General features: G+C 33.0%; 1 protein-coding gene across 11 annotated transcripts in view; it reads right to left on the bottom strand.

The window, feature by feature from the left end:
* The window catches only part of LOC114343397 (F-actin-monooxygenase Mical), a 228,788-nt gene extending 218,597 nt beyond the window's left edge, over window positions 1-10,191 (bottom strand). For 10 of the 11 annotated variants that reach the window (XM_028294217.2, XM_050650929.1, XM_028294268.2 and 7 more), the window contains exon 1: window positions 9,965-10,191. The gene's annotated coding sequence lies outside the window, so the exon portion shown is untranslated. Of the gene's footprint in view, window positions 1-9,458; window positions 9,671-9,964 lie in introns of those variants that run through there. The other variant, XM_028294223.2, reaches the window with a different exon arrangement.
* Window positions 10,192-12,122: the final 1,931 nt, after the last annotated feature.

Genomic DNA, 12,122 nt, shown 5'->3' with positions numbered 1-12,122 from the left:
ATTGATAGACAGTTACCCCTAGCGTGAATTTTTTTATCTTGTCATGTTTTTCCCACACCAACCAAAATTGCCAGTTAACTAAAGAAGAAGAAGAAGAAGAAGAATAAAATTTTACAATATACTAACTCCAAATTGTAAGTGAATAAGAGATTTTTCCCTTATTCCGCGACGATGAGCTGGCCAAATACCCAAGTAGGTGGAGGCCAATAAACTAAAGAAGAAGAAGAAGAATTATTTAAAATTGTCACTGATTGTCAGTGTCTGACTGACAATATTCTATTCGACTAAGTGCGTTGTATGACAAAGATAGATTGGAAAATATTACCACGGACATTGTGTTCATTTTTTTCGAATCCTGAAAAAACCAATAAATATTTTTGAAAAATCTAAACGCAGAATGAAAGACTAAATTATTACCGAGGGCCGAAAGTCCCTTAGAATAAATAAAAAGTTTATTTTAAATGAGATATTTGAAATTAAAAATAACACTAAATTTTCTCTTAGTTTTTCACCAGTGTAACTTATTAAAATAAACATTATAGAAGTTCTCAGGGACTTTCGGCCCTCGCTAATAACGTAATCTTTCATTCTGCTTTTAAATTTTTTAAAAATACTTATTAGTTTTCTCAGGATTCGAAAAAAATAATCCCCATTTGAAGAGCATTGCAGCCGAAAAAACGTACCGATCCTCTTAACATAGGACAAAACCTCGCAATTTTTACAGAATGGATCGATTTGCTTGAAAAATTGAGAATAAGTAGTGGATAGTCCAAGGATCAAAATCTATATCATGCCGAAAGGCGCTTTTACAATGGGGGTGGTTGCCACCCCATCTCAGGGGTGGAAATTTTTTATTATGTTTTAATCACAAAAGTTGGTAAAAACGTTCATTCTTAGCAAAACACGTTCTATACATTTTTTTAATAAAATTGATAGTTTTCGATTTATTCGCCATCGAAAGTGTTGGTTTTATATCGAAAAAATCAATGTTTCTATTTAATAAGTTTTCTGCTAATAACTCCAAAAGTTTTCGTTTTATCAAAACAACTTAACAAAAATGTACCTTTTGAAAAAATACACAAAAACGTGTTTTTAGATTTTCTTTAAGACCAATAGTAATCGAGCTATACTTTATTATATGTTGGCTCTTCTTCGTCAAATGCTAAATACTGTAGTTTCAAAGTCAAAAGACGAGAAAACTATGCATTTTTCGAGGACAACTTGTTCAAACTAATTTAAAGTAATAAAAATATCTATCTCCAGAAATAAAAAAAAGTCTCTAGCTCAAAAATTAAGTAACTTATAATGAAAAGAATGTCAGTCCCTATTCTTTTTTAGCGAAAAAGTGATTGGAAGCAACACCCTAATCACCACCCTAATTAAAATTAGTCATTGACCTTATTTGGTATTTTTTTATTTATGTATTATTAATAGGTTCTAGAAGTTTGACCGGCTTAGAATGAATAGTTTTTAAAAAATGGAGTTAAAACAAATAACGAATTTTTGTAGTTTGGAAAAAATTGCATTTTCTTCAGAATAGCAAGATTAGCATCAGAGATACAAAAAAAATGTTCAAATATGAAATTGTAGCCGATTTAATTTCCAAAAACATGGTTTGCAAAAATTTTTTCTACGGCAAAAATTGAGTGAGCTATCGACAATTATAACTTGTAATAACATGCAAAAACCACCTTTACCAACCCTTTCAAAGTCACCTCTTTTTGCGACTGAGGATTTTAACAAGAATTAATATTAATAACCTTAAAGACCTTATTAAAACCTACAAAATTCTTTTTTACCAAACTTCTAGGATCAAAATTAAAAATGCTAGGGTTAAAAAATCAATATATTTTTTTGAAAAAAAAAAAGGAGAAATCCAAATGAAAGCATAATAATGTAAGTTAGCGGTGTTTTTAGTCATTGGCCTTATTCATTCTTATTTATTTATGTATAATTAATAGATTCTAGATGTTTGACTGGCTTAGAATGATTAGTTTTTAAAAAGAGGAGTTAAAAGCGAATAAAGATTTTTTGTAGCTTGGTAAAAAATGCCATTTTCTTCAGAATATAAAGATTAGCATCAGAGATAAGAAAAAATGTTTCAATATAAAATTGTAGGTTATTCAGTTCTCAATAACTTGGTTTGAAAAATTTTTTTCTACGGCAAAAATTGAATGCATCGTAAATGAGTATACCTATCAAAACATTGATTTTTTCGATATATGTAAAACTAACATTTTCGATGGCAAATAAATCGAAAACTGTTAATTTTATCAAAAGAATGTATAGAATATTTTTTGCTTAGAATGAATGTTTTTAGCAACTTTTGCGGTCAAAATATAATAAAAAATTTCCACCCCCGTGATGGGGTAAAATTTCCACCCCATGGTAAAAGCGCCTGTCGGCACCATATAGATTTTGATCCTTGGTCTATATACTACTTATTTTCAAATTTTCAAGCAAATCTATCCATTCTGTAAAAATTGCGAGGTGCAAAGCTTCGGTTCCTAGCCTAATCTGAACAAAATGTAATGTAAACAATATAAACGAGTGTACACTGAATACAAAAAAATAATGGAACAATCACATCAGTAGAATTTCTGACACAAGAGTCTTTAAAACAACAAACAGACAAATCACCAAGTGGTAGAAGAACTATTGGACAACGGCACAAGAGGTTGAGTGACAATCTTCCATAAAGGTATAAACCAATGCACAAAATGGCTGATAAAAAGGAAGAAGAAGTGTTTGTTTAAAACATTTGTGAATATCTCTTAATTACTATGTGGTATTTTTCTTTGTCACAGAACCTTCCACTTGACCTATAATAAAAGTGCTTTTTTCTCAGGTTATTCTTATGGTCCAAGTCTCTTGGTTGTTGTTATCCAACTTATTCACAACCTTCTTCTGTACAGCCACATTTCAAATGTGTTTCAACCTGTTGATGTCACCATTTTTGAGTGTCCATGTTTCACAGCTATACAGTTCATGTCCATGTTCTGAGTCCTATTGGTATTGCCAACTTTGAGTGGCAAAGTATGTTTCACAGCTATACAGTCCATGTCCATGTTCTCAGTCCTATTGGTATTGTCAACTTGAGTTGCAAAGTCTGTTTCCCATGTTTATGAATCCTGCTCTGGCAGTTTCAATTTTTCTCTAGATTTTATTTCGATTGGTATAGTTGGAAATTGATTTCTCTGTGGAGCTATATGTGAGCTATTCTATATTTTCTGCTATTATCATTATAATACTTATATCTTCCATTAGGTAGATATTATCATCTGCATACCTTATATTTTATCACAATACCAATGAGTCCTGCTTCCTGCAAACGTTCTTCTAGTGAAGATCAGATTATTATATTCAGCATATAATTAATAATTGAGGCCAAAACACGCACTTGATGTATTCCTCACTCAATATGTATTGATGTTTTTCTATTATGTCAGATGAATATCCATACTTGTTTTGTATGCACAATGTCGAGAAATAATCGTCTATCATTGCTATTCTTTTTCTCATCATAGTCACATACAGTCCGTACAATTTAAATACTGTTGTGCGTCATCTGCGCCATAGCAAGTGATACCACATGATACCAACATGAAATATTTAAGTCGAGGGTCTGTTCGTTCTTAGAATCGTTTAGCCAAGTACTATAAAATTACAGCCATTAGATATATTCTATCATATACATGTAGAAATAATATTTTAAGATTTGTATTAATATAAACTTAAAGAAATACAGCATAACTTGTTTCATTTAATTTGTATAAATGGATTATAATGCGTTTTTATGAAATACATTTGTCCGGATCACACTTTAACTATGATCGAATGAAGGTGACATTTTGGCATAAATTGGTAACAATTATTTGACAGCTGGGATGTTGACACATCATATTTGCTTTTGTTATTTACTATAAGTACTTGTTTTACGAACAATATCAACTTATTTTATTTAAGTAAATTTCTAAGAAGTAGTCTCTAAAGCAATATCACTTAATGTTCCGAAAAACAAACATATAAACCTTCAAAATTTCCACATATTGGTGTTCTCTAGAATTAAAAAAACTTGTATTTCAAAAAAGTCTTTTCGTGCTAGATTCAAACCTACTCAGTCAGCAGCTGATTATCCCTTATTTTCAGATCTTAGAAGGCAATGCAAAGCATTAACTGCTGCAGATTTTATATTTCCAATTCTATTCCCTCAGATTGAAAACAATTGGGAATCATGTAAACTCCTTGAATAAAAGCCACGGAATTCCAAATGTTATGAATTTTAATGACTTGTCAGCTAAAACAAGTGAGGAAATACCAAATTTGTTTGTGAGTCATTTTTCTCGTGTCTATCGCTCAGATAAAGTTAATTTAAATATAATATCCTCCTTTATTATAAGATTATTCCGCAATATTTATATGTTTTATTATGTCAATACAGTTAACAGTTGTCATATTATGATTATAAAAATCGTCTAATTATTTAATTGTCTAATATTAAGTAACTTTATTCAGTTTTACTTTTTGAAGTCTTTTAGTGTATAGATATAGATGGTCTCAAGGATAACCTGGTTATGGTCCTATATAATTTGTCTTTTTTCAATGGTGTCCAGTCGAATAAAGATAATTGTTTTGTTTTATCCTTTCGCAAATATAAAACTCATGTTGTGTTTGACACATTAATGAGGCTATGTATTACTAGGATAAAATATTAAATTTTTGTGTATTAAACCTAAACTTTTATTGTAATTTAATCTATTAATGGGGTTTTCCACACAATAAATAAATTATTAACAAAAGAAATATATTAGGGCTGTATTAGGAAAAAGATATGATTTTGGTGATGTTACAAGGTTGTAACAACATGTATTGAGATATCAGTAGTTTATAAATCTTAACTCATATAATCAGTTGGGGCATAATTACTTAAGTCATTATGTATTTCAAAGATTTTGAATTAGTTAGGTGTACTTAGGTCACAGTATAAAGAGGAACAGTAGAACCACTCTCCGAAAAATTGGAAGTAAAATCTATAGTCACGCATGGTGACCGCGCAATGTTCTTAGTTGCTTTTGCTCCACTCTCGCATTGCTAGTCGCATAGAAAGGTACGGATTTTAACAGGGAAAACCCGCATCCACCACTGGTGAATTACCAATTGCATACTGCCGGTATTACTTCTTGAGATCAAAGCGCTGACGGAGAAGTGGTTTTACTGTGGAACCTCTATATACTGTGCTTAGGTCATTATGTATTTCAAGGAATTTTGAAATAGTTATCTAGATAAACAATCAACCACAACTGATATTTAATGAAGCTGATATATTTAGTAATGATTTTAAAGTTATGATTCCCAAAAAATATCTAAATATTTCAACCTACACTAAAATCAAATAAGACATGCAGTGCATGTAAACAAAGATTACAGTTGTTAAAGGTATTCAAAACATATCTACTTGTTCCATAGTATCAGTATATTATTAACATCACATTATCACTTTGTCTCTTTTCTCGATTATTAGATTTTATTGTATAATTAGTATATAAATTACTGTAGTCACCGAATACATAGTTAGTGAAAAAATAATCCTATTAATTAAATAATTGAATAGTTTACGCGATTATACAAGTACAGTGGAACCTCGATTATCCGTCTCTCCACTAACTGTCACCTCTGTTAACCGTCAGGGTACATACAGAAGTTGTATTGACTACATAAACAAAAATTTTAATGTAAAAAAATAAAGAAAAAAAGTTAATTTGATTTGTGACGAGGACACAAATGGCTATCCATTGCTGACAGATAAAGAAATCATTGAAATGGCAACAAAGGCGGACCAAACAGATTCAGAAGCTGACACAGACTTTGAATTTGACTGTAGCTATGTTGATGAACCTATTGTAACTGACAAAGATTTGCGTAAATAATCTCGAGAAGCTGCATCGCATATGCAATAATTTATCGAGTGGTATTCTCAACAAGAAGAAGCCAATAAAGTACATTGCATGATCTTATACCGATTAAGAAATTCAGCTGTCGCAAAATGTGAAGCAACAGTAAAACAAAGATTTCAGAATATTTTAAATTGATTCGATTGTATGAACACAAATCCCTCTTATATTGTCAAACAAACCATACAAATATACAAACCATAAAATGAAATTTGAGAGTTGTACTATGAATTTTTAATTTTTTTTAATGTTCTGTTAACCGTCTTTTCGATTATCCGTCATACCCTTGATCCGGTGCCCTGACGGATAATCGAGGTTCTACTGTAACTGTTATCCAAAAATATTCAAAACCTGAACGGAAATAGCTCTATGACGACATCGCTGTCAACTAATGTTTACATCCAGTGCATGTCTCACGCGAATAAACTGTATACTCTATTCAACTTCAAGCTACTGACAGAATAAACACAAGTCACCATGTGATATTCGAATCTGCACATGACGAACACCCCCAAATTATCGAACTATCTTAGTCATGTCAGTTGGGCTAATAGGCACACACTTCGTTTCTCTGCTCTGTCGAATGACAGCAGAGAAAGAGCGTTGTTTACACCATCTGTAGCTTCTTCTTCTTCTTTTGGCATCATAACCCTGGATGGGTCTTTGCCTGTCTAGCTATGTCCTTTCATTCAGATCTCTCTTGGGCCCTTCTCCTACATTGTCTTATGTTCATGGTTTTCAGGTCGTCTTTCACCTCATCCAACCATCTAGTCCTGGGCCTTCCTTGTGGCTTCCACTATAAAAGAAATATAAACAGTTCTGGAACTTTGTTAAGAGCAAGCGAAGTGGAAATGAATTACCACCTTTGTTGTTCTTTAAAGATAAAGAATGTCAGTTGGGACCTGATCTGCCTGATCTTTTTGCAGAATATTTTCAGTCAGTTTACACTGACAAAAATATCAATCCGCAAAGTAAACCCTCATTTAATCATATTTGTATCTCTGATTATAACATTCCTATATCAACCATTTACGAGGAGATGGCTAATATTGACATAACGAAGGGACCAGGTCCAGATGGCATCCCTCCTTCAGTTCTGAAATCTTGTAGTTTTGTTCTTTCACGTCCACTCCATGTGATATTCAATAAATCTCTTGCTCCAGGTATCTTTCCAGATTTCTGGAAAGCGAGTTATCTTAGGCCTATCTATAAGTCTAGTAACAGAGCTGATATATCCAACTATAGACCAGTATGCAGTCTTAATTCCATTCCAAAATTATTCGAGAAAATAGTAGCAGCTTATTTAAGATCAAAATTAAGTTTGTCAGTAATAGAAGAGCAGTTTGGGTTTCTTAGCAAAAAATCTGCAGAATTAAATTTAATTACTTTTGCTAACTATCTGTCGGATGTCTTGGATGGGGGGCGGGGCGGTTCACGCGATCTACACAGACTTTTCCAAGGCATTCGACAGGGTAAACCACAAAATCTTGCTCAACAAACTAGAATCTGTTGGTATTCAGGAAACATTATTGGAATGGCTAGCCAGTTATCTAACTGAAAGATGTCAAACTGTAAAGGTAAATAATTACATGTCTAAAAATATTCCCAACCCCTCTGGAGTACCGCAAGGGTCCCACCTGGGACCCTTATTATTTTTATTATTTGTCAATGATATTTCGGACTGTTTTAGATTTGCTGAATTCTTGTGTTTTGCAGATGACCTGAAATGCTACCTCAAAATATCCTCCACAGAGGACTGTCTTAAACTTTAATCAGATCTGGCCAGACTGGATGAGTGGTGTGAGATCAATGCCATGGATCTAAACATCACTAAGTGCAACTCCATAACTTTTACTAAAAAACTTAATAAAATTAATTTTAAATATAGTATTAAAGGAACACCATTGTCCCAAGTCTCATTAATTAGTGACCTTGGGGTCACAATGGACTCCACACTCTCTTTTGTCAATCACATTGACATCATAGTTTCTAGAGCACTTAGGATGCTTGGATTCATTAAGCAAAGCACACATGACTTTAGGAGTATTAATGCTATTAGAGTGCTGTACTGTAGTCTCGTTAGGCCTTTATTGGAATATTGTTCTTCAGTCTGGAGCCCCCATTATACTTCACACATTCACAGAATTGAGCAGGTGCAGAGAAAATTCCTTAGGTACCTAGCATATAAATTCAATATACCTCATGTAAATGAATTTTCATATGATTTTGCATTATTACAAGATACATTTTCCCTGCCTACTTTGAAAGTGAGGAGGGATCAGGCAGATCTCAAGATATTTTTTAAACTCATTAATAGCATGATTGACTGTCCTTCATTGATGTCCACAATGTTGTTTTCAGTTCCATTAAGAAACACCAGATCAGTTAACGTATTTCATCAGCCATTTAGGAGAACCAATGTTGGCCTTAATTCTTATATACCTAGAGTGTCACGAATGGCTAACTGTTATGCTGATAGTTTAGATTTTTTTAATGAAAGCTATAGTAAATTTGTGAGCCTGTTAAAGCAAATTGTGATATAAATTTTTCAATGTGATATATTGTGATGTATTGTATTTGTACCTGTCAGTTTTATATTATATCAATGTTGTATTGTTTTATTATTTTAACTTTAACTTTATTTTTCTAAGCACTTTTTCGACTGTTTTTAGATTGTTTTTATATTAAGATTTTATTATTTGACTAATTCTATTGAGGTTTTTAAACTGTAAATTATTGTACTAAAAGTGGACAAGGCCCGTTAATAAATAAATAAATAAATAAATAATATCTTCTTTGTCGTTTTCGTATCTTCTTGTCACTGAACATGTCCCAGCCATGACAGTCTTTGACTTTTCACAAATCTTACAATATACCCTCCATTCAATTTATTAACCTCGCCGTTTCTTCTGATTCTCCATGTGCCGTCTTCCTCTTGCACCGGGCCATATACTTTTCTCAGTATCTTTCTCTCAAATGTCCTGAGTTGGACTTCATCTCTTTTCGTCATTACCCAGGTTTCACAACCATCTGTAGCTTGAAGTTGAATAAAGTGTAGTAAGTATTTCTCGATCCAATGATTTCTGATTTAAGAACTTTTACTAATTTTACCTTGCAACCACAGACTTGGGGAGTCTACTTTTCGATATAGACAAAATTACTTGTTATAACAAAAACACTTTTTTAGAGAAAAGTCAAATTAGCCTATTTAGCCGAAAAACTCCTATTTAGCACAAAAATAATTTTATATTTTTGTGTAAATACAAAATATCTTTTGTCGTTTATAAATACGAAATTTCCAAAACCGATTGTTATCCTTGTCTTACTGTTATATGTATTTGATATAAAGTTGATCTTCAAAAATAGTTACAAGATAAGGAAATGAAAAGATAATTATAATGATATAGCATATTAAGGACATTATTCAGGAAGTAGATAAGTACTAAAGATTGAAGGCAATGTACTAAAATAACAACCAAATCCTACTTATAATAAAAATTTAAATACCTAATTATTATTATCTTGCAGATTTGTAGTTTCACCACAACACTAACACAATGAATCGCACCGATTTTCAAATAGAACTGAGAGTTTTTCAGAGTAGTTACTCTCTGTTTGAACAGCTGGAGGTGACTAGAGTGTAGAGTAATTTGCCATGCAATGTTCAGCTAAGCTTGACTTCCCAATTTCTATATGAAGCTAATTTTAAATGCATCCTCAACTTTTGATGAAACACCTCAGACTCAAAGAAAACGTAAACAGTGAATAGGTATTTTGGGTGATTAAATCATTGTTTTTTTTATTTGGTTTTTGTGTCCATTGATCAAAATTAAAAAAGTGGGCTCTGTGGAATATCGAACCATTATATAACTGACGATTCCTGATTATTTTGGGCGTTTTAAAAATAGGTTTTCGAACTTTTAAATCTTCAGTGGAGAAATTAAATTGATCCTTGTCAATAGTAGTTAATGGATGTCATTAGTGAAATTGTTATTAAAAAACTTCGTACTCACCTTTGCAAGCTCTAGAGGAATCTTGTAAATAAAAAACTAAACTTGCTAACTAAAATTATTTCACATAATTTGCACAATTTATTATTAAAAATACTAAAGTTCTTCAAAACAACATAAACGTCAAATGGAGCATTCTCATTTCCGTCACTGAAGGAAGCCGATTTTCAGCGATATACAACCATTTATGATTCACGACACTTCATACTGTGTGATGTGTGATGCAGAACGTCATTGGCCAAGGCGAACCTTCACTGACGTCACTACAAATTTAAAATTGATACCAACCGCGGAACTCATAAGAACTGGACCGCACATCTTCTTGAACTGTGTTGTTTTCTTTCGTCTTGTTGGCGTTTACTACAAAGAATTCTTTTACGAGGACGTTACAAATTGTAATCTAAACTGGTTTACTTTATTGAGAATTTCACTGAGAAATCTTTATAATTAAAATATATGTACCTGCTGTATTCGAAGATGATGAAAATATACCTGAGATGTCGAAACGAGTTGTTTTTTTTTTAAATAATTGTTTTTACAATTTGTTGTTTTCCTTAGTTATTATAGACATCTTTGTACCATACTTGAATACTAATGGTGCTTCTCTGGTTCCAATAATATTCGTGTGGAGCCCAAACTGTGTGTCATTAAGTTGTTCTTCTATTTTCTGGTACAACCTTAAGTGCAAAGTTTGAAGAAATATTTGTAAAACATGGTTTATTAAGCTAATGGTTCGGTAGTCAATACATCTTTTCGCATTTGCGTTTTTAGGTATCGACTGCAATCAATCCGTTGCATCCTCTTCTAGCACTACAACCTTCCGTGGGTTTTGGCCTGTTCAACAACTTGTTTTTTGGGTATCCCCACAAGCACCAGGCTTTCTTTCATAAACCTAGTTTTTCTTGTTCCTAGTATCAATAAGGCTTGTTCAATCAAGCCTTTATATTGATTCTTATCGTTTTACGTAAATCGTCTCCGTGAAAGTCGTCCAATATTCCTTTGTTAAACTTTCGAAACATCTCTTTTTACATGAAAAGGTTGTTAGCCTCCTTCATAGCCTCCAACCTGGTGCGCCAGGACTCTTCTATAGAGGTTACCTACCATTCTTTAGCCAAGATGCTACAGATTTAAGGCTACCAGTTCCATCGTGGGTAGGATTTCACTAAGTAAGCCGGCCCGAGGGCCGTGCGCCCGAATAGGGCGCCAAGGGTTTGGGGCGAATTTCCACCCTCCCCAAAAAAATTAAAATGCGATAAATTATGTCAATTTTTAAGCCAATTATTCATTCATTTATGATGAATTAGTAATATTTCAGAAAGCCTTAGTAAGTTTTAATTTTATTATACACAAATAATTTTCATGTTCAGAATCATCCAGGAGGCCTACAATTTCTTCGCAGGATCACCACATCGTTGGGATGTTCTGAAACAACACGTTAAAAACTTGACCCTGAAACCTTTGAGTGAGACTAGGTGGGAGACTCGAATTAATACGGTTGTGCCACTGAGATATCAGCTTGGGGAAGTCTATGACGCGCTTTTTGAATGTAGTCAAGACCAATGAAGGCTAGACGCATATGCAAGAAATACAGCTACAAGTTTGGCCAAAAAGTTTAAAGATTTCGGATTCATCTCCTGCTTAGTGACGTGGCATATGATTTTGTTTAAGATAAACCTCATAAGCAAGAAACTTCAAGAGGTTGACATGGACATAGCAAACTCTCTTGCTTTGATTTCTTCAACGAAGCAATTTTTTCAAGAAACAAGGAGTTATGCAGGATTCAACAGAATATTACTCGATTGCAGGGAAGTGGCCGAAATGATTGAAGTTGGCCCAGCATTCCCTAAAGAAAGTGAACTGCGGCCGCGAAAAAAGAAGAAAATGATTTCTTATGAATCAAGTGATGAAACAGTTCTTGATCCTGAGATCGTGTTCAAATCTAAATTCTTCTACGCGGTCTTGGATCAGTGTATCTCTTCTCTAGGAGACAGATTTGAGCAGCTTCAAAACTATCACCAACTGTTTGAGTTTCTACATTCAAACACCACAAGTAATGACAAAACCTTATTAAAATGCTGCAAGGACCTACACATTGCTCTCACTGATGGCCAGCACAGTGACATTGCTGGTCTTCAACTATATTCTGAATTGAAACTTGTCA

The sequence above is a fragment of the Diabrotica virgifera genome, chromosome 5 (assembly GCF_917563875.1).
Source record: "Diabrotica virgifera virgifera chromosome 5, PGI_DIABVI_V3a".
Taxonomy (NCBI): domain Eukaryota; kingdom Metazoa; phylum Arthropoda; class Insecta; order Coleoptera; family Chrysomelidae; genus Diabrotica; species Diabrotica virgifera.
This window is presented reverse-complemented; position numbering and strand designations above follow the sequence as displayed.